Genomic DNA, 24,975 nt, shown 5'->3' on the forward strand with positions numbered 1-24,975 from the left:
AATGGATTCTCAAAACCGATGTTGTTTCATGAACATAAAATGCCAACAACATAAGAAATGATATACATAGATTTGTTCTCCAACTCATTGTTATTGGTTCTTGATTCTCTTATGTTTGTGGATGATTTAGTCACCAAGAAAAAACATGATTATATAAATGTGCAATATGTAATAGCATTGTTACATATATGTAACTATATTGCTACTTGTATGTAATTCTATTACTACCTATATGCAATTGTATATGTAATTATGTTTTTAGAGTAAATTGCATATTTCCTCCTTTACGTATATACCAAATTGCATGTTATGCCCTTAAATCTTTATTAACTACACTCTTAACATTTTTTATGTTAAGAGTGTAGTTAATTGCAAAAGTGAAATTGCACTAATTTTGACGTTATTTTACTAATCTCGTGAAAATAACGTTAAAAGTGACGGACGGTTAATCAGGCATCATGTAGTGGCGTTAATAGCTGAAAGATAAGGGTACATGCATCGATCAGCCGGTGTCCCGATGATTGAGTGCTATGTGCCTTATATCCAAGGCTTGATGCAAAACTACTATCGAGCCGGGGGTCTCACCGAAAGCAGCCTCTCTATCCCTATGGGGTAGAGGTAAGGCTGCCTACATCTTACCCTCCTCAGACCCTACCATAGCTTTGCTATTGGTGGGATATATTGAGTACGATGATGATGATGATGATGATGATGATGACTCTTAACATTTTTTCTTATTTAAGTCCATGTTAAATTTCTAAAACTGGGAGATTTGGTCCGCGGTTTACAGCGGGAAATTTGTGCATTGCGACAAGTAGAATATTTTGGTTTCAGTGTGCTCGCTGCAAACGAACGAGAAAACCCGAAAATATAGTCACAATATGGCCAAAAGGGTATCGGAAACATGTTTGATTCATTGTTAGTGCGGCTAGAATTTGATCGGTATCAGTCCATTACAGAGTCGGAACTTGCTATATAACAAATAAAAGAGAAATAAATAAAGTCATGATATGTCCGAAAGGTTTAGTATACCTTACTATACCAATGAAAATACTATGTTTTATATATAACTACTTTTCAACAAAAATTAGAGCGAAATTTCAAACAAAAAATAAACTAAAGTGGCGTCTAAAGTTTTTCTCGACGGGGTGTTAAAACTATGATGGTTCTGTTTCGAGTTTCGACGAACTATACACCAATGCTCAACTTGAGAAAAAAAAAAGGAAACTTGTACCAAAATGGAAATTAAGTAAAAAAGCTTAAAATGGGTAAACTTATACACCAATATGCGTGTTTCGATGACTTGTACATTATCACGCAAAGTCGATTTTAATAAAAAAAAATCGAACCTAAGTAAATTGAAAAGCAAGAATTTGTTTGGAACTCTTAAACCTTATTCAAATATCCTGACACACCAAAATTTGAAATTTACTTGAACACAAAATCCCAAACTTGCAAATATAGATTATGAAAGGATTTGTAAGATAAACTGAATAATTAGTGTCTGCATTGGTAAAATACTGATTACACTAGATATGCTTTCTTAGTATATTGATGCATTGATCAGTACACTAAATGCATTGATTATATTTAGTGTATGAATTAGTGATCAAAGATATGAAACTCAAAAATGCATTATCAAATATCAATGTAGTATTTGACAACAAAACTATATATGATGTTACAAACAACCTATATGAAGTCAAAATCTACTCATTTTTCCTTCTCACCCGCTATTAAATTTTGAAGTTTTTACATGAGTATCGTATACAAATCGATCGTATCAACGATCACATTGTTTTCCGTCTACATAACCGCATGTTTCTTTATGTTTTAATAACTAAAAAATCTTCTATATTCATCACGTATTACCTCGTGTAGCAAACACCATATAATTTATATTGGTGCAAAATTCCTCAAGATCTAAGCTGATCACTGAAATGTGTCATCTTTTGATATTGTTTACCGACCCTTTTTGTTCAACTTTGGGTTTTTGCACATCCGGACACTTTTTGGAGTGACTTCAACTAACTCGTCTTCTTGGATGTATTCAATGCAATCATCAAGACTGTAATCCAAAGGTGCATCAAGAACAACTGCAATATACACAATATCAATAAATTAATAAATTATATTGTTAACATAATAATTTTAATTACACAATATCTTACCAGACACTTCTTTATTGGAGCGAACATTGGTAGCTGCTTTCTTTTTGCATACATTGAGCGCCAAGTCACCGGGTCGTTGATGAATACCAACAATTTGACCTTTGTAAACTTCTACTCCGGGTTTAATAAACAGCTGCCCGCGTTCTTGAGAACTACAAAGAGCATATGATGTTGAGGTCCCATCCTCAAACGCAACCTACATTATTATTTATAAAATATTTACAATACAGTTTTTATCAACCGTAAAAACATAGACTAAATTTTATGTTACCAAGGATCCAAGATCACGGGTTGTCATATCACCGGCCCAAGGCCCATAACTATCAAAGATCGTGTTGAGAACAGCAGTTCCTCGGGAAGCCGTTAGAATGGCATTTCTTAGCCCGAGAAGCCCGCGAGTCGGTATCTTGTATTTCAGTAATGTTGTTCCTTCCGAGCTGAAAAAAAATTATATTGAATAATTATCAACATCCGGTAAAAGAAAACTATATTAAAACTTAAAAGATGACTCGTGTGCATACCCGACTCCTTGCATATCAAACATTTGCCCTCGCCTTTTACCTAAAAGCTCAACAACCGCGCCCATGTGTTCTTCAGGCACCTCTACAGTCGCAATCTACAAAAAAAAAGAATAATTAGGTATAAATATAAATATTAGCTTATGAGTTTGATATTCAGTTAAGTGTATTATTACCTCATAAGGTTCAAGAACTTTGTCGTCAACTTTTTTGTTGATTACTTTCGGAGGGCCCACCATAAACTCGTAATTTTCCCTTCGCCTATACACAGTTATTGGTTAAAAAGACGTTTAATTTGTAACAAAAGATTTAAATATAATTTAAACTACTTACATATTTTCTATGAGTATGGTGAGATGTAAAGTACCACGTCCACTAACAAGAAAAGTATCCGCGGTTTCACCATCTTCAACTTTCATGGCCAAATTTCTCTCCAGCTCGCGATACAGTCGGTCTCTTAAGTTTCTACTTGTAACATACTTACCCTAAAGTACAATAGATAAAATCATATTATTGTGAATTTTTATGACAAATAAGTAACTAATGTGTTGAATACAATTATGCAAACTATATAATGATGAAAATAACGTTTTTAACTATTTATGCATTTGATCCTTTATAAACCAAATCTAATCGTTTACAAGTAAATGTGTCAAGAATGCTATCTACTTTCATTGTTAAAAATGAAAGATAACCCGAATCGACCCGTTTATAAGTAAACTTTCTTTTATCCATTTGACCTGCTAGAGATAAAATACAACTCAAGTCAACCCGTTAATAACAAAACGGGTCAAAACCGCTATTTATTTAAAGGAAGCACATAACCAAATCGACCGATTTACAAGTAAATGAGTCAAAATCTGTTTTCATTTTGGCGTAACCCCAATCGACCCATTAAAAATAAATCTTAACCCAAATCGAGCCGTTCATAAGTAAACAGGTCGCAACTCTTACGTTAAAATATAATTTGACACACTTTTTGAGTAACATACCTCACGACCAACAAAGGGTGACGTGTTAATAGAAAAAGCAATTTTTACAGTTGGTTCTTCCACACTAATAGAAGGCAAAGGCTTCCCATCAGCTTTATCAGCAATCGTCTCGCCAATCTAAGTAAACAATAATGATTAATAATTTTAATATTATAATCATATAGCATGTTGTATATTATTTTAATTACCTGAATATCACCAACACCACACACAGCACAAATATCACCCGCCTCAACACTATCTGCAGGCGCCCTAGAAAACTTCTCAAATACAAACAATTCACTAACTTTTCCAAATCTGCATGCATCATCTGGTGTGCATATCTGAAAAAGTCAACTATTAGTAAAACTTAAACTTAGATGACAAAACACACAAATTTGTTTCAAATTTTACATGAATGAAAAGTAAAATTTGTTTCAAACTTACACGAACATCCATGCCTCTATTTAAAATCCCGGCATGTAACCGCCCGATAGCTATTCTTCCTTTGTGCTCATCGTATTCTGTACTCGTTACCTTCATATCAGTAGATATTATTTTTTAAATATTTAATACATAGAAATTAGAAAGTATAAATTATAACAAACTAGCAGTGTGTACGAAACCAAATAACCGAACCTTAACAACCTACTTAACAAAAACCGACTGTTTGGTTTTATGTTTTTTCAAAAAACGATTTCTCGGCTCGGTTTTGGTTTTGCTATCAAACAAAAACCAATTTGAAGTAATTTATAAGAAATTAATAAATGGTGTAGCACAAAAGTTTAGGTCTAAATCAGTAACAATTATTTAATCATTAATCAACAAAAAAAAATCTATGCTCAAATTTATTTTTTTGGGCCACTTTTCTTTCAGCACAAAAGTTTCAAGCCCATATGGTAAAACCGAAAAAACTGTAACCGAACTCAATATAAAAATTGAAAAAACCGAACAGTTTTCAAAAACCAAAAAGGACACAATAAGAATAAAACTAACAAGCATCTGAAGCGCGCCATCTTTCTTGACGCGGGGCCCGGGTATGCATCTAATTATCGTCTCAAAAAGCGGTCCAAGATCATCAGCCAAATTATCAGGAGAAAGTCCAGCCTTTCCCTTTATTCCACTTGCATACACAGCTTGAAAATCACACTACACAAAAAATTGACAATTAGTAAATTATGTTATTATATAAATTTGGTCAAATTATTCATATGTTAATACCTGCTCATCAGATGCATTGAGTTCAATAAAGAGTTCAAAAGTGGAATTGATGACAAAGTCAGGTCGAGCCGATGGTCTATCAATCTTGTTCACAACGACAACCACCGCGTGACCAAATTCAAGTGCTTTCTTCAAAACAAATCTTGTTTGTGGCATCGGGCCCTCAACCGAATCCACCTAAATATTAAAACAAACAAATTTAGCACCGGTATTGTTTAACTAATATTTTATTAAGAAAAAAAAGGTTTAGAGTAATTACCACTAATAGAATTCCTTCAACCATATTGAGAACGCGTTCTACTTCACCTCCAAAGTCAGAATGGCCCGGTGTGTCAATGATATTCATTTTTGTATCTTTATACGTAATAGATGTGTTTTTACTTAAGATTGTAATTCCCTTTCGCGTTCCAAGTCATTGGAGTCCATTATTCTTTCTTCTACAACTTGATTATCACGAAATACCTGCAATATAAGTAAACATAAAACTTCATAACTAATAACATATAAAAGTAGTATTAAGTGTTAAGTGAGTAGTAATATGCTTACCTTTGCTTGTTTCAACATAGCATCCACTAGAGTTGTCTTTCCGTGATCAACATGAGCAACAATTGCTATGTTCCTTATATCATTTCTCCTCAATAATCCCACCTTCTCTGAGAAAGTATCAAAAAAAAAAAGATTGAATATGCATAAATTATAATGCATATTAATAAACCTTATTGCGGAGTGGAATCACTTCACATGTGAAATATGTTTGATGCGTAAAAGCAGCAAAAGTAAAATTGGGGAGAAATTGGCATAATAGAACATAAACTTTATTACTAATTAAACAGTTAATACTTAGTACCATAAAAAACCAACATAACTTCTCGTTTTGCATGAAAAATTCTTCCAACTTAATTTTGATAAGTTAAAGTCCCCTGACTTGTTCAAAGTACACGTATTTGTAAAATCAACGATAAAAGCCAGTTACTAGCACAATAACTACCTATGCAGAGGCTATATACCACTTCCATCAATTCTAACCTTTTTAAGTAAAGATACATAAATGTTATGTAATAATAAGAAAACTATCCAATCACTATTATTAAACAATAGCTATGTGTGCTTCATCAAATCTTGACCCGTTTAAACCGTAAAAAGTCTTTTTTTTTAGAATCACAATAATTACATTTTTGAAAAGTTTCTAGGGACATCAATATACAAATATTAGTCGATTTTTCGTGAAAAATTAGTTGGTTCGGTTTTTCTAATGATAATCATCCCTAATCAAACTACACCAGATACCTCTAGAAGCATATCCAAGCTCCAAGGTACAATAACAATTTCACAAATATGCAAAATTATGCAACTTTAGACTAATTGACAAGTGAAAAAAACTTAAATTTAAATACCCATTGTTGAAAAAAACAATAAAAATAATATAATTAAAAGCAATCAATCAAAGATATATAAATTTAAATACCAGTAGTAGTATCAGTTGCCTCAGCTTCAGAAACAGAGCATTTGATGAAACTGGCAAACGGGTTTCTTCTAGAACCCGAAAAAGATGGAGTCTTGATGGATGAATATGAATAAGAAGATAATCTGCGAGCAACAGGCAATTGGGTTCTGAGTAAAGATGAGTTGTTGAAGTTAGGGTTAAGTTTAGGAGTAAAGTAATTGTGTATTCCAACAGTAGTCATCTCCATTGCTGTTAAGTGTGATTAGACTCACTCAGTTCACAAATGGATGAACTGAGAATGAGGGGTGGTTAATTGGTTTGAAGGGGTTGGTGTTAAATGTGATTTGGAGTTGAGATGAGAGGTGGTTATTGGTTTGAAATTTGATTGGAGTTTAAGAATTAGAGTGGAATATACTATATGGATGTCTTTGTGTTGCTCATCGTGTCACATTGTACAACCAGTGTTTTATATTTTTGTCTGATCTTGGAATGAGCATAGTTGTTGTTCAAGTGGGCGGCCTTAAGTTAAGGTTGATGAGTTCATAGAAAGTGTGTACTTAGTTTAGGGTTGGGCAAATTTCGGCCCAACCCGAATTGTCGCACTCCGATCAAAGGCAGCGGAACATGCCGGGGCGTAACGTATTGATTGGACAGTAGCTCGAGAGACACTAATTAAAGTGACAATAATTATTTAATTCATTAATATCAAAACAAGTACACAAATTCAATAAATAGAACAACAATTACATCATGTTTTGTATTTTGAATAATATCCTGAGGTAAAACTAATTTCTTCGATCTTGAACATTGTAAATTACTTGTACCTGTAGTATGTATAAAAATAAAGTTTGTCAACACGAATGTTGGTGAGAGTACATAAGTTTTATTGAGATACATATATAGATAAAAACCACAATTCATATGTAAATGATGAGTATTGCTATTTATATGAAAATGTAAACAACTAAATAGATGTGAACCCGTTCTTATTGATACGAAATCAACGTACTTGGGTAAATGTATGATCATACTAGATGAGGATGAGATATCAACCACCAAACATAAAATAAACAATTAAGCACATAGAGCATTTATCATAGAGCATGCAACAATCACACATAAACATATATTGAATTGCGTTTTGAATAGATGTTGGAATAAAATATAAGTAAACTTGAATATGGTATACATGCTACCCAAAATATAAAAGATGGAAAGAGGGGGATATGTAAACTCACCTCGATAGATGAACAAAAGATGATTAGAATAACGAGAAGTCAGGAAAAGTCACACGCGAACGTTAAAGCCTAAAAAAACGAGAGTAACGGATGTGCTTAAGTCAAGATCAATATTGATTACAACAACTTGATAATATAGAATAAAGTAATATACTATTATACATAAAGACTTATTATAAAAAAATAATTAATTAAATTTATAAGATCCATCTTAATAAATTTACTTGTAGTTTTATTTACTTGATATATATATATATATATAAATATTAGATTTTAAATTGGTATATTTATATATATGCATATAGTCTTTATATTATAATACGCTTCATTTATATTTACATATACGATTATAAGTCTTTATGTATTTACGACCACAAAAACGAGAGTTAAACGAGTGTTACAAAGTCGGTTTTTCATTAGAAATAACCTTTATTAGTTATTGTTATTAATATTATAGTTATCAAGTGTTTAAAAAAAATAACCAAATCAAATAAAAATCAGGGGTGCAGGGATTCAAACCCGCGACCTGCCCCCTGTGATACATGGTGTTTAACCAAATGAGCTACCAGTGACTTGTCTAGATAACCCATTCATGTTAAATGTAAACACTAGCAGATCTAACAAACCAGTTTTGATTATAAACCCTAGAAATTCAAATTGATAAATCCGTTTGTAATTAATCAAAATAAACTTAGGGCTAATGATCTACATGTAAACGCGATCAAAACCCTTTAATCAATTACCTCAAACGAAGATCTAGAGATGATGAACGAGAACCTAACAGAGCCGACCAAAAAAACTTAAGAACGGGCAAGTAAACGGCCAAACTAATATAATTAAGTATAGGGTTATTGTTAGCGATGTGAGATGGGTGATAATGAATGCAACAATTGCATAAAACACGATCGTTTATATAAGAATCAAATTTTAGGGTTTGATTAACGTATTTTTGGGAGATTGGAACAAGGAGGCTGCAAATTATCAATTATCCGCGTCATGGAGCCGAATATACAATGAATATGCTTATTTCCGTATCGAATTTGAAGTTTAAACGCGTTTTGATCGTTAATTGAGGGTTACGGGTCGCGCTTAGGGTAATTGGGTCGGGTTTGGTTAACGGGTATCCAGGTTGATGATCTGGGTTATAAAAATATTTACATATTGGACCCTGGGGTTTAAGATTGGATACAAAGAAGTTAAAACTTGCATTTTGAGTTAAGTGTGTAAAAACTCATAAGATATATATTTATAAGTAATTAAATATTAATAAATAATATTATAACCCAAACATCGAACGAGTCGGGTTTTCAGGTCCGAAAATTGACGAATGTTACAGTATTTACAACTTTTTGAAAATTTCGTCCCGAAATTATAGAAAAACCATAACATAAAGAAAGAAAGTAAGGGTCTTAGAAAGAAATGATTTTTTTATATATATATTTAAAATAACACAGATCTTCAGGTGACCCAAATAACGCTACAAACGGAAGGCATGATAAGGACACCTATATATCAGACGTACCAGCGGTGTATCTACCATGCCTTTATCACATCGACATTTGTATCGTTACCCAAAATCGCCCTTGGTTCTGGGTTATGACACACAACCGTATTCACCATGAGTTCCATGCGAGGACTTTGATAGTTATGCGTGCACTCATAATTATTTAGGTCGTCGCATGATGCACATAGTTCGTCCCGTTGTGCGGGTTCGAAAAACAAGGTAAATGGAAAACCTTTTAAGTCGATAAATAAATTGAACTATCTGAGCAAGAGCAATAAAATAAAATAAATAAATCAATAAATGAGTGAAATTTGATTGACATAAATATCTAGTAACAACTTTGCAAAATAAAGCGAAATTATTAAGTTAATCATCAAAAGTAATAATAACTAAATTAAATAAATAGATAGAGGGAATTTTGAATAGAAATACTTAGGATGACAACAAAATTCATGAATAAGTATTGACATAGACAGGTTCATATAATAAACGAATCACATGATTAGAGAAATATTATAATATATGAGGCTCTATATCAAGATTATAAAATCGAATGAGGAAAGAATGACGTGAGGATGAGGTGACTTTGGAGGGTTTGGGTAGTCATGTATTAAATATCGAAATAAAATTTGTACATGTGACTCCTATTAGATAACTATGTACACCACATGTTCATATTCCCAATTTCCAAAACGTTTGTAGGAAATCGGTCATGGGTAGTTTATGATACAAATACGGTACTATTAGATAACTAAGCACATCACCATGCACATAGTCCCGGTGAATAACCGGTCATAGACCACTTAAATCATGATAATAAATTGTGTAATAATAAATAGTGTAATAAACGACAAGATATGAATAAATAAGAGATTGAATACCATTATAAATAACCATAATTCTTATTCATAATAAAACTAGAGATTTAATGAAGTTAATACATTAGATTTAAATGAAAAGAACTAAATAAAATAAGCGTCTTTTGCGTAGCATGTCTTCATAAAGGGTTAGGCTTAGACTTGGGAACCGTTGATGTAACACACTTTCCCTTGAGTAGCTTGGTCACTTGAGGTTGGTTGGTTGATTGGGATTTGGTTGACTTGAATTGGTTGAATGGGTTGGGCTTGAATTGCTTGGATGGGTTGAGCTTGGATTGGTTGAAGTTGATTTACTTGGGCTTGGTAGGCATGATATTGAGTGGTTTGAGTTGGGTAGGATTGAATTTGGTTCATGTGTGCGAGTCTTGGGCATGCATTGCGAAAATGGCTAGGGTATCCATACTCTAATAGTTGAGGGTGCTTGAGTAAACGGTTGAGCATAAGGTAAGGGTTGGGTAAGAGGTGAGGTAAATGGTTGCATGAAAAGTTGGTTGCGTTCACGACATGTGGTAAAGAGGTGACCAAATCGATTGCAATGGGTGCATTGTCGACACTTGAGGTTAGGCGAATGGTGAAAGTTACACGTATCACACAATGGGTGGGGTCCTGTGTAGGGTTTCTTGGTGGGTTGGGTTTGCGATTGGGCCAAGACATAGTTTTGGGAATTGGACTTTCTTTTATTGTTGCGGTAATGGGGAGAGTTGTTGTGCTTGAATGATTCGGGCTTAGAAGACTCGGGTTTGGGAGATTCGGGCTTAGGTTCTTTGGTGGGCTCGGATGCAGGCTTATCATTGGGCTTCTTGGAATTGTTCCGCGTCAAGGTCCCGGCCTTAACGTGGTTCTCGGTGAGGGTACCGGCTAGGGTGATGGCATCATGGAGCGTTTGAGGGTTACGACTTAGAACGGAGTCTTGGATTTCCATAGGCAAACCCGAGATGTACTTGTCGATTGAGAAGGCTCAGTTCATGGAAACGATCATTGTAGGCGATGTCATTACCACTTTCTTGTTTCAAATTCCAAAATTCCTCTTCCAACATCTGAATCTCATGTTTCGGCCAGAACTTCTTGAGCATAAGTTTCTTGAGGTCATCCCATGGCAAGGCCATGGCAATCTCAGCGCCAAGCATGCACTTCTCACCATTCCACCAATTGAGGGCATTCTTCTTAAGCTTGCTCGAGGCGTGATTGGTTTTCTTGTCCTCGGGACATTCACATTGGAGGAATATGCTCTCCATTTCTTCGAACCATTGGAGGAGAACGGTAGCACCGTCGATACCGTGGTATTCGGGCGGGTTGGCACTCTTGAATTGTTTGAGGGGGTAAGCAATTGGGTTCGGAGTAGTGGATGATGAAGAAGCATTCACAGTTTGCAATTGAGAGATGATTGTTGGGAGGGCTTCCACAATTCCCTTGGCGATGCGGGATGACATGCTACGGCCCGAGTTGCTGGTGCGACGATTACGGTTGATAAGACGGGAAGAAGAAATGTTACAATGACGACACGTGAAAAGTTTATTATGTTTTGAAAAAAAAAGAAAGTTGTATAACTATGTGAAATTTCTAGTTTTATGAAAATTCATGAAAAAAATTTTATAACCTTAACTTAGAAGATCGATGAAATTTAATAATTTGAAAAAAAAATTCATTCTTAACAAAATAAAAAAAAATTAAAAAAAATTCATCGTTGATTTCAAAGTGTGATCGTCACATGACCACGTTTGATACAATGAGGGTAGCAGATTCAGGTACGTTTGGTGTGATATGCTTTGGCCTAATAAGTTCCACACCCCTTACCGAACACTCCAGGAAGGCAACCAGGTCTCGCGGTTGATTGAGATTTATGCGCATTGCACTTCCTTAGGCTCGCAAGCCTTGGTGTCAAAGGTTCAGTATACAAGTGCGTCCCTCTTACAGTTACTACATATCCGTCCCACGAATCATCCTCTAGGAGAGGGGAATAAAAAGGCGGGATTTCTTAAGGGATTTCCCATTTTTTTTTAAAATCGTCTTAAAGTTTTGAAAACAATCTTGAGAGTGAGGCATAGCCTCGGAATAAGTGTGTGATTTTGTGTACAAGGATAATATTAGATCATTAAATAATATTTAAGCTACTGCAATCAATAATATAATTCAGGGTGCAAACACGTAAAGGCATATCACGTATAAGGACCCTAAGCATGCTACTAGGCCGTTATATCTAACCACCTATCTTATAGCCTTCGGCTCTGATACCAATATGTCACACCCCGACCAAAGGCGGCAGAACATGCCGGGGCGTAACGTATTGATTAGACAATAGCTCGAGAGACACTAATTAAAGTGACAATAATTATTTAATTCATTAATATCAAAACAAGTACACAAATTCAATAAACAGAACAACAATTACATCATGTTTTGTATTTTGAATAATATCCTAAGGTAAAACTGATTTCTTCGATCTTGAACATTGTAAATTACTTGTACCTGTAGCATGTATAAAAATAAAGTTTGTCAACACGAATGTTGGTGAGAGTACATAAGTTTTATTGAGATACATATATAGATAAAAACCACAATTCATATGTAAATGATGAGTATTACTATTTCTATGAAAATGTAAACAACTAAATAGATGTGGACCCGTTCTTATTGATACGAAATCAACGTACTTGGGTAAATGTATGATCATACTAGATGAGGATGAGATACCAACCACCAAACATAAAATAAACAATTAAGCACATAGAGCATTTATCATAGAGCATGCAATAATCACACATTAACATATAGTGAATTGCGTTTTGAATAGATGTTGGAATAAAAGATAAGTAAACTTGAATATGGTATACATGCTACCCAAAATATAAAAGATGGAAAGAGGGGGATATGTAAACTCACCTCGATAGATGAACAAAAGATGATTAGAATAACGAGAAGTCAGGAAAAGTCACACGCGAACGTTAAAACCTAAAAAAACGAGAGTAACGGATGTGCTTAAGCCAAGATCAATATTGACTACAACAACTCGATAATATAGAATAAAGTTATATACTATTATACATAAAGACTTATTATAAAAATTAATTAATTAAATTTATAAGATCCATCTTAATAAATTTACTTGTAGTTTTATTTACTTGATATATATATATATATATATAAATATTAGATTTTAAATTGATATATTTATATATATGCATATAGTCTTTATATTATAATACACTTCATTTGTATTTACGAGCACAAAAACGAGAGTTAAACGAGTGTTACAAAGTCGGTTTTTCATTAGAAATAACCTTTATTAGTTATTTTTATTAATATTATATAGTTATCAAGTGTTTAAAAAAAATAACCAAATCAAATAAAAATCAGGGGTGTAGGGATTCGAACCCGCGACCTGCCCCCTGTGATACATGGTGTTTAACCAACTGGGCTACCAGTGACTTGTCTGGATAACCCATTCATGTTAAATGTAAACACTAGCAGATCTAACAAACCAGTTTTGATTATAAACCCTAGAAATTCAAATTGATAAATCCGTTTGTAATTAATCAAAATAAAATTAGGGCAAATGATCTACATGTAAACACGATCAAAACCCTGTAATCAATTACCTCAAACGAAGATCTAGAGATGATGAACGAGAACCTAACAGAGCCGACCAAAAAAACTTAAGAACGGGCAAGTAAACGGCCAAACTAATATAATTAAGTATAGGGTTATTGTTAGCGATGTGAGATGGGTGATAATGAATGCAACAATTGCATAAAACACGATCTTTTATATAAGAATCGAATTTTAGGGTTTGATTAACGTATTTTTTGGAGATTGGAACAAGGAGGCTGCAAATTGTTAATTATCCGCGTCATGGAGCCGAATATACAACGAATATGCTTATTTCCATATCGAATTTGAAGTTTAAACGCGTTTTGATCGTTAATTGAGGGTTACGGGTTGCGCTTAGGGTAATTGGGTCGGGTTTGGTTAACGGGTATCCAGGTTGATGATCTGGGTTATAAAAATATTTACAGATTGGACCCTGGGTTTAAGATTGGATACAAAGAAGTTAAAACTTGCATTTTGAGTTAAATGTGTAAAAACTATTGGTGGCAAATGGGTTGGGTTGGGTCGAACGAGTAATGGGTTGAAATGAGTCATGGGTCAAAACGAGTATGAGTCAAAATGAGTTTGGGTCAAAACGAGTCAATTAAAAAAAAGGTTGTTTTGGTTTGGGTCAAAATAGGTTAGGGTCAAACCGGGTTTTGAGTTTTTTTTTTTTTTGAACGAGAATAACGGCAGAAACATTTAGTTTTTTTATATTTTTTGTTTTTTACTTATATTTTAAGTTATGATTTTTTTAATTATATTTTTTTAATTTCTTTTGAGGGGTTTTCCATTAAGATCAAAAACCCTCAAAAAAATATTCAAAAATAATAATAAAAAAATTATAACTCAAAATATAAATCATAAACAAAAAAAGTAAAAACACTAAAATGTTTCGCACGTTGTCCTCGTTCCATAAATAAAAAAAAAAGAAAAAAACATCTAGAGTCGAACCGAAACCGAAAGAATCGACGAAAATGAAACAAAGAAACAAAAAGCCAAAATCGGACCACATCAATCGAAATCGAAAAACTCAATCAAAACGAAACTAAAAGAATTCAAACCGAACAAAAACAAAACTAAAAAAACGAACAAAAACGAGTCCGGAATCGACCAGAAAGAAACAAAAGAAACCAAAACCCAACACGTCACGGGTGAAAACTCGTGTTGACTTGAAACCTGAACCGAACCCGTTCCGATCTGAAACCCGTTTCGTGCCGAAACCTGTCTTGTACGAATATCCATTCCGATCCGAAACCTGTCACATTTCCTTAGGACAGTAACCCACATCGACCCATTTATTTGAACTTGTCGACCCATTTTGACCCGAAAATAAAATGATGGAATTTCAAATGACTCATTTTAACCCATTTATTTAAAACCTTTTACCTAAACCAACTTATTTAACTTTTAAAACAACTTAAATTGACTCATTTGAAAGGGTTTGGGTCAAGATTGCTACCCCTAGTAAAAACTCATAAGATATATATTTATAAGTAATTAAATATTAATAAATAATATTATAACCCGAACATCGAACGAGTCGAGTTTTCGGGTCCGAAAATTGACGAATGTTACACGAATCTACCTGGAAAATGTTTTATGGTGGGTCCTCGGGTTAATGATTTCAAGAGTTTTGGGTTTCGGTTGGGTGATCGAAACCGGGTGTGACTGTGTGTGTTGAAATTGGAACTATATCAGATCGACTTGTTTCAACTTCAAGCATAAAGATTCAATTAAATTGGAATATGAATTTCATTTCTTAACACGTTTAGTTGGGAAAAAGATTAAAATTGAAATTGAAATGAGTTATCTCAAATTCCTTCTTGTAAAGGAATTCAAGAATCCATTTAAAGTTAAAAAGAATTCAACCAAAGTAAATGGAATCTCCAACCATTCACCGTAGTTGCATTTTTTACTCGATACATGCCAACACCACCACCCCACCCCACCCCACACCGCACATGCCACCATCGCCCCTGCCATTGTTGGCTTGTCGCCACTTTAGACTCCATTGCCATGCCGACCAACCTCTTCACCACTTCTATTCTGGATCCCATCTAATATTCTACATAATTGATAATACACATGGCCCAATCATACTTTCCAATGCATATACTTATTCTATTACACCGTCCGTGGTGACCTAATTGTGGCCGGCGTTTTGGGCCAAAATGTCGGGGCACACAACACCCCCCTGTGTGGTGGGGGGGGGGGGGCGTTTTGGTCTTCAAATTTGTAGCCGCCATTGTGACACAATGTGTGGAGAATGGCGTTTTGGGTGTGTGAGAGAGAAAGAGAGATGAGGAATAAAATAATGATTGTAGGAGAGTTGTAGGCATATTCCCATGACTTGTTTTTTGTAAAACTTTAAAACGCTAACTGGGCGTCACATGACATAAAATGCTTGGGGTTGCGTAGTTTTGACTACTCTTAGGCCTAATGGCTTTGCACCTTAAAGCCCAAATTTTCTAATTTGAACTATCCTGCTTATAAAATGATCAAAAATATCTTTTTTTTGATAGTTGAAAGAATTTCAAAAACAAGCCCAATACTTTTGTTGTTAGCCCACTGCTGGATGACCATCCATTAAATTCGCACTAAGCCCAACACAATAGCCCACCAAATTTACACGCCCAGTACCACCTACTAGGCCCATATCCAAACTTACCAATAATATGAGTATATAGAATCTAGACATGTAAAGATTACCCATGTAGTCATACCAAACTACCAAAGTCTTGATAAAACAAGTCAACAAAACTTGGTGGTTGAGTTATAACGCATGAATGGATTATTCACATCAACCAATCTAATGTCCTAACAATTCACATCAACCTACCAAATGTCCTAACCACTACATGAATCTATGAAAAGAAACAAGGAGTAACCATGTATGATGTTATAAAAAAAAAAAAAACAACTAGACCATGTATGCAAACTCTTTAGAAAATAAGTAATATGTGATAATTAACCAAGTGAGAACTACCTTTGAATGATATTTCAATTGCTAATAAATAGATTGTAGAACTAGGAATATGTAATACACATTTGAGGCGAAGTGTAAATTTTGGTACGTGATACGCATGTAGTCATTACTCATTACAATCAAGTTAAATTAACAACTGAGTCGATTGTACTAGCCCAGCAAACATTATAAACATTGTGTTTGATCAAGATCCGAGTGTGAAGAATCCTCCTTGTGAATTATGGATGATATTAAGGCATTGGGTTATCTTTGGATCAAATACCGATCTCCGTTTAGTAGCATTTCTTGGAAAGATTGGTGTAAATTTTCGTTGTAAGTTCCGCTTTGTTTGTTGGTTTGTATGTTGGTTCTAGCGTCTTGCTAGTTTGTTGAATGAAAGTTACCATTCAAAAAAAAATGTGTTGACTAATTAGGCTCACTTGAAAAACACTTTAGCATGCTTTCAACACCTCTTTCCTACATCGACCAAACAACTTCCATGAACAAGGGAAGAAAAGCTTATTTTGGTTTATATGGTCAAAAGGAAAAAAAAGAAATATTTTTGTTACATCTTATAAGTAAACTTTTGTAAAGTAAACAGTTATTGTATAACACATATCAATTTTATAAAAGCTGTTTTTAAGTAACTAAAGCCTAAAGGTTCTAAATGAGACAGGTTATGAGCTTTTTTTTTTAACAGACAGGTTATAAGCTTTTAATAATCATTTTCTAAATAACCTTTGATATTTATATCAACCAACTAGAGTTGAACATTCTGTTTGATCAAGATTTGTGGATGAAGAATCTTCCTTGTCAATATACTTTTCAAGTTTAGCCCGCCATGACTAAATTCAAATAAAATACATATAATGTGTTAGACCAATTAGGCTAAATTAAACAAAGAAAAGAAAAGAATATACACAAATTTTAAGCATGCTTCCAATGCATTCTTCATCAATAAACTAAGATAGATCTCCTTTTGGTTTATATAGTTGAATCAAGTAGTACATTTCTAAACCTTGTTAAATTACCTTTCCACATATGATAAGTTGATAGCTTCATATTAGACCATCAGTTGTGGTTCGCTATTGGAGTCACGACTCACGAGCCACGCCGGCCGCACACACCGCAACGGCTGCCACAAGTGCCCCCGCTAGCGAGCGGCCACAAGCCGACTCGCCTGGACTGAAGTTGAACGTTGGGTGGGAATTTTTTGGGGGCGGTGTTTTTGTCCGTTGAAGCATTAAAAAAACCAAACTTTCTATATTAACCAATACTCATACAACTTTCACAAACCAAAAAAACTAAAAACTAAAAAAAAAACTCCATTTTTCTCCAATACACCCAATTATAAGCAAAAAATGCAATGGATTTCCATTTCTTCGTCCGACTATTCGGAGAAAGACGGCCTTATTTTGAAGCTGGGAGGATAACAGTTAACCTGTTGGTTGAATGGTTTCAAGGGCAACAAAGACTAACAAGACAATCACCTCTTCTTCGTGATCGAGATGGTGTCTTACGGTAGGGATGAGATCGGTACCGAATCGGTACCAAAGTTTTGAGTTTCGGTATCGGTTCGGTACCGCTACGGCATCGGGACGGTACCGATATTTAAGGTAAATTCGGGAAATATCGGTACCGTACAGATACCGAAACTCAAAACGTTGGTACCAACGATACCAAATCGATACCGGTACAGAATTTGTTCATCCCTATCCTACGGCTTGGCGAGGCCAGTTCCACCAAGGTGATCACCTAAACCCCATTATTATACTTGAGGCGGTGGCCTCCCAAGATCTTCAATTCTGGCATGCGTGGTGTTGCCGGGTCAAATAACAACATAAATGTATCGAACAATCACCAATATTCGATTACATGATTGACAGGGTTGAGCCAACACAATCGTTTTATGAGAATGAGGTTCAATTTAAGCATGACTAATACGTGGTTGATGGCATTACAACGAATGATCGATGTTTATTCAAGCTTATGCATCTCCAACTGAAGACAAACGAAAGTACTTTAAGTTGAACTAAAAATCGACACGAATAGATATTGAAGGGGTGTTTGGAGTTCTAAAGAAAAAAAATTCATTTTCGAGGCCATACGGATTTGGTTAAGGGAGAAAATAATGGATGTCGTCTACACTTGAAAGGTGACGTCCCACGACCCGAATCGACAATCACCGATGATGAAAAACTCCAAAACGCCATATATCTCAAGAATCGCAAGGTCCACGGAAACCTTCGTCATGAGTTGGTCAAGCATTTGTGGGCTAGACGTCTCGATGATCTTGTACTAGACTATTATTATTTGTTACTTTTAACATTTTTATTTTAATGTAATAAATCAGATAATTCGTTTACTGTTCGCATGAACCACAACAAACTCATGCAGCTTCAGCAGTGGCTTTATCTAATATCCAGTCAGCATCCGATCAACACTGCATAACATAATATTATTGGATGAATTCAGAGCTCGACTTATATTATAACACGTAGTTTTAGTTCTGAATTACCAAATGAAAAGGTGTCAAACCATATGAGTTCTGATCATGCTCTCATATACATTGGAGTATATCCTTATGGTATAATTACTTCTTGTAAAACCGGTACCTCTTATAGACATATCCTTTAAATTGCAACTTGTAAGGGATCTCTAGTTCTTTAGTCACTTTTAATATTTAAACTAAGATCACATATAACAAAAGAAAATATATTTTATGAGTAAAAAGTTAAAAATATTCACTCGTACACATATGGTGATCTATACCATGACTAAGATTTAATTATAAAGTCGATCCCTATTAATATTTAATGAAGAGAAGGTTGAGGTCCTCCTTAAGAGAAAAAGTTGTAAGTGGTTATTTTATTTATACCCTCAGTAGAGAGAATATTTGGCTGCTCTTAATTTTTTTTTGGGCATAATTCAAGCCTATTGTATTTATTTTTAACATACCAACTTCATTTGTGAGTTAATGCACACGGTCCACTCCGATGATATTTTTGCAAGTTGTTAGACTATGTGTAGTGAAGGGGCTACAAATTGGACGAATTGCGTCATCGCCCAATCAGCAAAGGGTAGGAATTTGTTTTAGGGGTGTAATGGTGTTGTAGCCTATATATACACACAAATTTATATCTCTCTCACAATCAATTATAATAATAATTATATAATTATAAGGGAAGCAGGCGAGAAGAACTTGACGACCCCCTTCCTATCGCCCCACAAATTGCTGGCGGTGGTGGGTGGGTGGGTGGGGAGGGGGGGTGTTATCGCCTGGTTTCACTGGATTTCATCCAAAGAAGACGCCATTGGCGGATGGAAGCATACTTGAGGGGTGGTATAGACCCCCACTCAACCAACTCCAACAAGCTTAAAATGTTAATTAATTCATAAGTGTTCCCAAATAAATTCAAACAATCCCCTTCGAAACCCACAAAACAGAAACTATAATCCATTTTAAGTTATCTATATACAAATGATTGGAAGCAAAATGGTTTTCTTAATTGACATTTTCTTCCATTCATTGATTGCCTATATTGATTTTCTTTAATATAATTGATTTGTTTTTGTTTTTCTGATTTTAGCAATACAGGTTCTCCATTGTTTTGGGTTGTTTGTTCTACACACATACAAATAATGCATCTAATTCAACCCCCGCACACACATACATATACATATATATATATATATATGTGTGTGTGTTTTAGATGCATTATTTTATCGTTTTAGATTTCCATTAATTAAATATAGTTAATCGAATAAATAATTATTATTTTCGCTCATTTGACCGGCCTATTTTTACCCTTTTAATTAGTCGATTATTTACTCATTTTGTGTTGTTTTTGTTTTGCCCCCCACTGACAGAAAGTTTTGGATCCGTCACTGGAAGACACACTACGGGTAGCCTTAACACAACTATCTCCCGTTTTAATATGTTTTAAGACAAATGTGTCAAACACATGCTTTGTTTTATCTTCTAGAATTTTCATATGAAATATTTAAAGTACAAGTCAATATTTTAATTATACTTTATCAAATAGGTATAATATATTTTAGTTAGATAAACACGAAGGTAATATATAAATCACATCAACATTACCAATAACTAATATTATTCGTTTATTCTAACTTGTTTTACAAATATATATATATACCTTTGAAGATAGAAGAACCGTACACGTTACACGCTATGGTATGTTTAGCGAAGCAGTGGGCCCCAACCTAAAGATTTGTGCCACGTGGTGTATGTTTCCTCTGGATAATTGGCACGCGTGAATGCCTAATTGGTACATAGTAAACACCTAATTATGTGGGACCGGTAGACTAACTCTGCCGACACTAAAAGTATAGAAAAAAGAGGCAAACAGATTTTGGTATAGATAAGGGCCTTCAATTATGTTTGTTTTATATTGGTCACTCAACTTTTTTATTTTTCATTAACTTAACAAAATATTGTTGATTGATTTATTGAATTATTCTTAGTATTATAGATTCTATGAACAAAATAAAATCGTATTTGAAATGTTTGGAGAAGTTATGATTTTTAAAATAATCGAGATCATCTTTTTCGTTTAAGTTTAAGTAAAATGTTATTGAAACTGAAATCACATTAATCTTGACATGTCATATTATTGTAGTTCAAGAATGAAATAAAATTAACACCCATACCCATCAAGTTCGGTTTTTATTGGTAGCACACGTTATAATGTTATTCATTTAATCTTTTGTCACAACTAGCAAATGGGTAGCAGCTATCGTCTTGTATCATTAATCATCATCATTCACAAGAGTCATGAATGAACATTGGCCAATAGCACATCAATAACTCAGTTAACGAATTTAAGTTTAAGATCAAAGCTTTGACCAAACAAGAAGTTGAAGCTGGAACTTATTATACAAAGATTAAATTTGTAATAACCCCTTTTCCATCCACGTACCGCGAGGAGGTGGTGTCTTGGGTGTGGTTTTGGAATGAAATGGAAGAGGTGATGTTAACAAAAGAAATATTGGGTTGGTGTCTTGGTGGGTGTTAGGTTGGTGCCTTGGTGGTTAACGAAAACCTGATCGAATGTCAATTTTGTTTTTGTTTTGATACAGTAACAAACGTGTCAGAGACCGATCAAATGCCAAATTTGCTTCTTTTTTATTTTGTTTTAGTTTCGGTACCGCAATGAAACCGATTGAGTTGAATGACTCACCGTCTTAACGCTCAGTTGAAACCGATTGTTTTTATTTATGAGTTTAATGTATTTTTTTAATTTTAATGTAGTTTTTTAATTATATATTTAATTATTTAAATGAATTAATATTTAAAAAAAACAAATAAAATTAATAGTGAATGGGCGCCACGTGACGCATAACGCCTAGGGGTGGAAAGTTATGACTACACCTTGTTTTTATAAAAAACCATAACTCTGACTGAGTGCTACGTGACACATAATGCCTGAAAGTGGAGAGTTATAACTACTCATGGTCTAAATGACTGAATATTAAATAAAACGCGAGAGTTCATTAAATTGAAATGCTTTGCAATTGTTATCAAGTAAAGAGTAGTGTTTCTCTCATTTTTTAAAGGAGGGGAAAAAGTGCTTTATTTGATGGGTTGTTTTCCTCAAAAAAGAAAAAAAAACAGCAAGAAATAATAATAATAATAATAATAATAATAATAAAAGTTAAAATAGTTTACACGTAGCGATTTGTGAGTGGCATAATAGAACACCTCTTCGACCTAAAAAGTAGCGGACTCCGTCTTCTTTGTCCAGACGTGAGCACTCTTAACAATTAAGTAATATTCAATTATTCATATCAGTGAATTTAAATGTGTAGTTTACTAGTTTCATACAAAGATAAAATATATAACAAATGAATTGAGTTTAAAGAAACCTTTTATAATAACTTAATCAAGCCAAGCTTCAAATATTTTTATCATATGATCAATTATAATGGACCACGTATTATGTCTTTTAACATAGTATAATCTTTTCATCCTCATTATTTCTATCGATCATAAAGTTTAAAAGTTAAAACTTAAAATTAAATTTTTGACTAACGTAAATCAAAATATAAAACTACATGTCTTTATTTAATGACGTGAGCATACAATATTAACAAAATACATTATGTGAAATAAATCAATAAATAATATTTTGAAAGAAAATAAAAATCAATATTTTTTAAATTGAATCTTGTGTATCAGTTCAACACTTCAACCCCTCGCCCTATAATTACTTGACCCAAGTAAATGTGGGGGTTTTAGGTATTCAATTGAATTAATTAGGTAGACGGTACTTCATAACCGACTAATCAGTTCAGTTATAAGAACATTGCCAATACACGTGAATACAATATACATGGTAACATGGACAAAACCTATATTAACATGGTATCTAGCGACTAGCATAGTATTTTCTCATAATTTGATGTTATAACCGAAAATAGAAAAAAACTTACTTTTTTCACCACGTGAGCATGGTTTAAAACTTAATTTGACATGTCTACATGCTATTATTGGTCATACTTAATCAATCGTATTAAAAGTTATCATGATTAATATTTAATGATAACAAAACCACTCATTATGTTTTGCACCCATCTCTTTCATGAGATAACAAAATCTCCATTTACTTTAGTCTTTACTCATCTCCATGCAACTTCCTTCATATGTGTGGTTCATATTTGCATAACCTTAATAATAATAATAATAATAATCCAAACCCCTATACTCCACCTCCTAAATCCTAAATCCACCATGTCCACCAGCACACCACACCACCACCACAACGACAGCGACAACGACGACGACGACGAAAACATAATAGAAATACACCCTACACCACAACCACCAGTACCACCAATACCATCTTACCGCCCTCACCGAGGCGAAGCATGGGAAACAACTAGTCATCGGTCATCAAATCTATCCTTAGCTAGCAACGAAACCGAGAACTTCACAACCATGAGCCGAGAGTTTAATGCTTTAGTGCTTGCGGGTAACCATATAGACGTTAACGAACATAACGAGCCTATTAATAATAACTTGGAGAGAATTAGGGAAGAAGAGTTTCCTAGGGACACTAACCCGTTGGCTATTGTGGCGGATAATAATCCGAGAGTGGCGTCCCCAACTAGAGGTGTTGGGATGAGTTTAGGGAGTACTAGTACTAGTACCCGAACAAGTGATGTGTCATCGGTGACACAAGTGAAGAAAGAGGAGGTCGAGTCGAAGATATTGGCGTGGCAAAACGCGAAGATAGCGAAGATAATAATCGGTTTAAGCGCGAGGATGCGATCATCAATGGATGGGAGAGTGAGCAAGTTCAAAAGTCTACATCTTGGATGAAGAAAGTTGAGGTACGTAAAGTGTGTTTATTCAAAGTTAGAGGACTAATTTGAAACATTTGAGTTGATTGCTTAATAAAGGGTAAGTAAATTATAAAGAGGAAAAGACGAAAATGGATGGTGAGAAAACTTTATCATTAAACAGTTAAAAAAGTTGGATTGAAATGATTATTATTATTATTATTTTTTTAATATATCTCTTGATTATTTCTTTTACCGTATGTCATATCTTACTCATAGTCTAGGTAGACATATTTCTAATCAAATCATTTACATCAACTAATCATAGTTTAAAACGTCACTAATTTGTTAAAAAGTTGACTACGTAACAGCTCAAGGAGCAAAACTTTAAAGTTCTATGATGCGAACATATGTGGATCCAACGATAGATGGGGCCTAGCTAGGTTCCCGTATGATCGATAAATATGGAAAATTATCGCAACAGACTAGGTTGACAATTTTTTTTTAAACTCGACAGGAAAGATTTAGCCTACATCTTTATAGTCATCCCACTCTAATACAATGATAATTTGATACGTCGGGCAAGCCGACTAAGTCTTAGCTGACAATGACGGAACTTGGACACATACTCCTCGAGGTGGGGGGGGGGGGGGGGTTGGAGGATCGAAACTTGAACATATAAAATAGGGGGGGGGGGGGCGAAACTTGAACATTTGAAGTATCATAAATTTTTTTTTTTGACATAAGATTATTCAAAGTAAATGGGATATATGAGTCCTATCCGCCCCCTTAAAAGGGTCGCCAGTGTCTAAGAAATGTCGGCTAAGACTTTAACCATCTTATCTGCTTGTAAGACGTGTCAATTGTTATTGGATTACAGTTAAATAGTTAAATGATCATAAGACCATGTGTAGTCATAAAGCTCCACTACCAGGCATTATGCGTCACGTGGCGCCCAATCAGAGTTATGGTTTTTTACAAAAACAGGTTGTAGTCATAACTCTCCACATCCAGGCATTATGCGCCACGTGGCGCCCAGTCACTTTTACACTTTTTGTTTTTTTTTTATTTTTAATAAGAATAATCAAATAACAATAATATTTTATTAAATAAATATTACAATAAAATAAAAAAAACTATTCGTCGTTGTTGTCGTCGTCGTTGTCTGCGCC

General features: G+C 34.2%; 2 pseudogenes across 1 annotated transcript; one reads left to right on the forward strand and one right to left on the reverse strand.

Moving 5' to 3' along the window:
* Nucleotides 1-1,672: 1,672 nt before the first annotated feature.
* On the reverse strand, nt 1,673-6,730 carry LOC143606688 (putative elongation factor TypA-like SVR3, chloroplastic; annotated as a pseudogene). The gene is made up of 14 exons (XR_013148797.1): nt 6,347-6,730; nt 5,428-5,534; nt 5,141-5,343; nt 4,882-5,058; nt 4,657-4,809; nt 4,108-4,197; nt 3,870-4,004; nt 3,682-3,798; nt 3,023-3,174; nt 2,866-2,950; nt 2,693-2,787; nt 2,443-2,608; nt 2,172-2,367; nt 1,673-2,096 (listed from the first exon to the last, which is right to left on the reverse strand). The product of XR_013148797.1 is annotated as a putative elongation factor TypA-like SVR3, chloroplastic (transcript).
* A 16,488-nt stretch (nt 6,731-23,218) lies between these two features.
* LOC143606689 (remorin 4.2-like) lies at nt 23,219-23,900 on the forward strand (annotated as a pseudogene).
* The last annotated feature ends 1,075 nt before the right edge of the window (nt 23,901-24,975 follow it).

The sequence above is a fragment of the Bidens hawaiensis genome, unplaced genomic scaffold (assembly GCF_021521415.1).
Source record: "Bidens hawaiensis isolate Kalapana, Puna unplaced genomic scaffold, B.hawaiensis_p1.1 tig00076544_1, whole genome shotgun sequence".
NCBI lineage: Eukaryota > Viridiplantae > Streptophyta > Magnoliopsida > Asterales > Asteraceae > Bidens > Bidens hawaiensis.